The sequence below is a fragment of the Dromiciops gliroides genome, chromosome 1, assembly GCF_019393635.1.
Source record: "Dromiciops gliroides isolate mDroGli1 chromosome 1, mDroGli1.pri, whole genome shotgun sequence".
Classification (NCBI taxonomy): Eukaryota; Metazoa; Chordata; class Mammalia; order Microbiotheria; family Microbiotheriidae; genus Dromiciops; species Dromiciops gliroides.
Window position 1 is genome coordinate 678,936,727 of NC_057861.1, and position 5,753 is coordinate 678,942,479.

Here is a 5,753-nt window from a genome sequence, read left to right on the forward strand (position 1 = left end):
CTAGGTCTGTATCCCAAAGACGTGCAAAAAAAAAGAGAAAAGGACCTATTTGTACAAAAATATTTATAGTGGCTCTCTTTGTGGTAGCTAAGAATTGAAAATCAAAGGAATGCCCATCAACTGGGGAATGGCTAAACAAGCTGTGATATATAATTATAATGGAATATTATTGTGCTATAAGAAATGACAAGCAGGTTGATTTTAGAAAAACCTGGAAAGACTTATATGAACTGATGTAAAGTAAAGTGAGTAGAACCAGAAGAATGTTGTATACAGTAATAGCAATATTTTTCACTGAAGAACCAAGCTATTCTCAGCAATACAATGATCCAAGACAATCTCAAAGGACTAATGATGAACCATACTATCTGCCTCCAGAGAAAGAACTGATATTGATTGGACACAGATTGAAGTATGCAATTTTTCATTTTCTTTCATTTTTTTTATTTGAATCTACTTGTACAAAATGACTAATATAGAAATGTTTTATATAATTGCACATGTATAACCTATATCTGATTGCTTACTGCTTCAGGGAAGGGGGAGGAGAGGAAGGGAGGGAAGGAAAGATAGAATTTGGAGCTCAAAACTTTTTTTTAAATGTTTATTATTTTAAAAAATGTGAGACAATGTAAAATCTTCCATGAGGGCTAGTATATACTATCATGCAGCCCAAATGACATGTTCTAGGACGTGAGTCCTTACCAGCTGTGTTAATTTTTCATCATTTTTCATGTTGATAGTGAGCAATAGTCAAATATAAGGTGAATAGAGGTTTTTAAGGGTTAGGAATTGTAAGTTTTAGAAACTTTTTGGCCTTTGGTTTTTGGCTAATTCAAACCATTAACAACAACAACAAAAACACACTGAGAGGGGTTCCTAGATAATCAGTAATACTATACTGATATAGGAAATGGGTCCAACCAGATAACCTCAGAAGACCTTTATAACTCTGTTGAAAATTGCATAATTTTATGGGATATTGTCATATATTGTTGGGAGAGTCTTCTTTATGAATAACGTGTCTGGTCAGTTGAATTGGATTAATTGGTTTACTATAAGAAAGAATTTCTTAACAACTGTTGTTGTCTGACACTAGAATGGGCTGCCATTGAACTGAGATGTTCTCGCAGAACTTGGGTGATCCCTGGGGCTGTTGCATAGCTGTCAAAGTAAATAAACTGTGAAGTCCCTTACAAATCTGGGTATGGATACGCAGCAGGGTAATTCTGACATCAGACACAAGAGGGCACTGTTATCATATAGTATGTGGGTCAAGCTTCAATGAATCTGTGATCTTCTCAGGGTAGATATTTTGTCCTGAATCTTGTCCCTTCTCATTTTGTTCCCCTTTGGTTCATGTCGTTTCTTAAATCCTTCTGAGGAGGGAGAGGGGTCACAAATTGTATATACTATGGGATGGATGGATAGATGTAACTATAATCCCTGAAATTTCAAGTCTTGCATTTGAAGAAGCTTATGCCTCACTTGGCACTGTTACGTTTTCACTGCTGTTTGATTTATCAGAGGCCATCCCATGTCTATTATAACCTTAAAAAGCAATTGGTTGGGGCAGCTAGGTGGCGCAGTGGACAAAGCACTGGCCTTGGATTCAGAAGGACCTGAGTTCAAATCCAGCCTCAGACACTTGACACATAACTAGCTGTGTGACCCTGGGCAAGTCACTTAACCCTCATTGCCCTACAAAAACAAAAACAAACAAACAAACAAAAAAGCAATTGGTTAAAAAAAGGGGGGGGGGGGCAGGTAGGTGGTGCAGTGGATAGAGCACTGGCCCTGGAGTCAGGAGTGCCTGAGTTCAAATCCAGCCTCACTTAACACTTAGTAGCTGTGTGACCCTGGGCAAGTCACTTCACTTAACCCCAATTGTCTCACTAAAAAAAAAAAAAAGCAATTGGTTAAAGAGTGGCATGGGGAGCAAAATGGGGCTCCACACTCTGCAAACCCATTTCATGACCACAAACCAGCCTTTTGCCTTGGCAGTCACCTGGAAAATGTGTGTTATCTATCAGTTAGGAGACAGTTCAATAGAATCCTACCAACTCAGAAATACAAGTAATAATCATAGCAATTGATAGTTCTCAAAGCCCTGTGCCCTACATTATTTCAATGGATACTTACAACAGTCCAAAATGGGCAGGGTATCTTTTATTATCCTTGCTTAATGGGTGAGGAAAGAGAGCCTCCCCAAAACGGTGAAACCTTACCTGAGAAGGCCAGCATACGTGGCTGGTAATTAGTAGATCTGGGGAGGAGATTGGCTATGTCCTGACCCCTCCTTCTCAGCTTGCTTTGCTGTATCATGCTGCCTCAGGTTCTACCCATTACAAGTCAATAGATACTTGTTAAATGCCTACTATGTGCAAGGGAACTCCATATCACATCATGAAGATAGGCAGGACATTACTATTTTTTATTTTTGGGTGAGGCATTTGGGGTTAAGTGACTTGCCTAGGGTTACACAGCTAGTAAGTGTAAAGTGCCTGAGGCCAAATTTGAACTCAGGTTCTCCTGAATCCAGGGTCGGTGCTCTATCCACTGCGCCACCCAGCTGCCCCTGGACATTACTATTACAAACACAATTTTCCTGCCATTGATCTTGAGGAGCATTCTATCAATTATGCTCATTCTATCATGCTGAATTTAGGAGCTAGGAACAGTAAGTACCCAGACAAGTCTCTCTATATTTAGGGTAGGATACAGAAATGAAAATCAATCCTTGGATATTCAGGTCCGAACTTGGGATGTTGGCAGCCTTAACTATGTTTGCTAAGAGTCCCATTGTGACTAACAGTCTCAGAGTTGAGTACATTTTGCCCAGAGGGCAGCGTTGTAGTTGGAGGGTTTTCTGTTCATTCTAACCACATGCTACAGAATATAAGTTTTCAAAGGGGAAAAAGATAAAAAACAGACATCCCCTTCAGCCCAGGGGTCCCAGAACAGCATGACAACGTGTGGTGTGGGTGGAAAAAATGAGACTTAGTAGTTTCTGCCAACTTGTCTCTGGCCAAGACTGGCTTCTGGTCCCCACCCCAAACACACCCCTGATAAACAGGAAAAGAGCCATCATATACAGTGAACATCCCTCTGAGTTCAGTGTCTGAAACATCTTCTGCCATCAAAGCCATCCTCTATCCTTAGAGGAGGCGACAAGGGGAGACACCAGGCCCAGTGAAACAATTCCCCATTGTGCTCTTCCTAGCCTCAATGGCAGTAAGCTCCCTGGAAAGCCAGAGGGTTTGTAAACAGGGCCTGGTTCACTTTGTGTTTGTATGTTATTTTTTCTTTCTATAACAATGTTCTTCCCAGCCCAGCCTGCAGTTCACACTATTGTCTGGGGCCCTTAGGCTACAGGAAGCAGAAACAGATTCTTATCAGTCAGGGAGGGAGGTTTAGAGTCAACAAATGAGATCACATCCATAATGTCAACTACTTGTCTATCATTCTCCAATTTTTTTCCTCTGCCAGTTAGCTCAGAGACACTTGATCCCAAAGGGAATGGACTTTGAGTATCCCTAGTAAACCTCCTAGCAAAGGTGCCTCAGACTTAGTGTGCTCCCAAAAGAAAAAGAAATACTAATTCAAGTTGTGTGGTCGCACATCTGGATTTGAGGCTTCCATCCCACTGATTCCCAGAATGACTCTTTAGCAACTTCTCCTCCTTCCCCAGTATTTATCGCCGTGTAAAAATGAGGGTACTAATGTCAATAAGCACTGGAATGTGTCGATGTGTAAAGAATAGAGCCATTGCTTCTAGCCCAAAATATGGACAATTAGAACACATTGACTCAGATTCCAAAATTTATCTACAATTGAACAAAGCAGGAAAGATTCAGTGAGTTCCCTAATGTTGGTAGTATAATGGAGTTGAAGAATATTAACAAAGTAACAGAGGTCCCAGAGTGAGGGCAAGAATTGCAGTGTGGATATGATGTCTTCTTGGAGATAGCAGCATTGCCCATTCTCAGTAGAGATTTTTAATCTCTCAGTAGTGTGATTAAAACAACAAACAAACAAAAACCCAAAACCTGTGCAAAGGAACCAAATGATTTTCTTTCATTAGCAAAGTCCAAAAGGAAAAGTAAATGACTTCCAAGTGGATGCTAACCCTTAGGGGTCTTCCCTTAAGACAGAGTGATATATAATTTGGTCAATGGGAAACAGGCCACATGGGCAGAGAGTGCCATTTATCAGTGACACCGTGCCCTAGTTAGGGAAGAAACAGGCAAACAGATGGGCCCATTAGGCCAGGTTCAAGAACAATTCTGAACCCCTTATCACCCCATTTGTTTCCAGCATTGGCCCCACCCTTCAGGCAACTGCAAAGCCAAATCTGTGGCCATAGGAGCCAGGGGGAGACTTTGGGCTCTCAATGGAGTGACATTTTTCCTGCTTCCTGAAGGAAACCCATAGCTTTTTCAATTGGGTCAAGGAAAGAGGCCCAAGGAGGAAAGAGAAGAATTGCCTGAGTCAGATGGGAGTCTTAGCACTTTCCCCACCAGTGCAGGCCATTTCTGAACAGCTGTCTCTTGTTTCCAAGAAGGAATGCCCCTGTGTGATGAATCCTCTGAGTCCCACAGAAAAAGCTTCGCAGCCCCTGGAATGCTCCCTCCCACCTGCTGCTCCTGTGTCACTGCTATAATCTGACTTCTCACCTAATTACCCCAGACTGACACGGGTGAACAGTGCTTCATATGCCCCAGGTTTAAAAGGATAAAAGGGAGGACAGAGGGATCTTGGGAAAGTTAAAGAAGTGGAAGAATTCCTTCTCAAATTCTCCTCCCTGATCCCAGAAACTGATCAATTAAAGTGAAGAGAAGCCTGTGGGTTTGAGGTGAGTACCAGCGCCATGAAGGGGACAGTGCCAAAGGTGACGGAAGATCAGAAAACATCTGGAATGCGAAATGCTGGGAGCAGGACTGGAGGGCTTCTTGGAGGACACAGGAAGACAGAGAGATGAGGAGCAAGGCATCAGTTCTCCCAGAACTGAAATCAAGACTCTGCCATGTTTTTTAGATAAGGATGTGGGAAGGGGACAAAAGTAGCACAGAAAAGGGAAAATGAGAGTAAAAGACAGTTGTAGTTCCTGACACTGCTGTCTTCATATTCATTCCCTATGGGATGTAAAATGAGAGGAACTTGTTGACAAGGAAAATTTGTCAATAGAACCCAGCCCCTAGCCCTTCGGACAAGAGTCCTGAGCTACCCATATTGGGGGGGGGGGGGTTTCTTTTCTCTCAGTCCCTAGGAAATCCTTTATCTCCTGGCCCCCCAGACCAGCTAATCTACTTTTTTTTTTTATTTTTTAAATTTTTAATGAGGGTTAAGTGCCCAGGGTCACACAGCTAGTAAGTGTCAAGTGTCCGAGAAGGGATTTGAACTCAGGTCCTCCTGAATCCAGGACTAATGCTTTATCCACTGTGCCACCTAACTGCCCCCTAGCTATTCTACTTTTGTAGGAAATGTGCATAATCCTGATTGGTATATGGGAGTTTCAGGAGCAAAGAGGGTACCCCCGTGCAGTGATCTGGGTGGATGCTACTCAGTACCCATGGCAAGGAGGGGGGATCTCTGGCAAGAACTCTCGCTTTGTTGATTGAAATGAAAAGAAGCAAGCTGGGCCAGGTAGTGCTATTGCAAACGTCAGGGATTCTTGTGAAAGAATCTCAGCTCCCAGGACCAAAAAGCCTACCTCCCCTACCCCTACCAGCATTTCTTTGAATTCGGGCCCA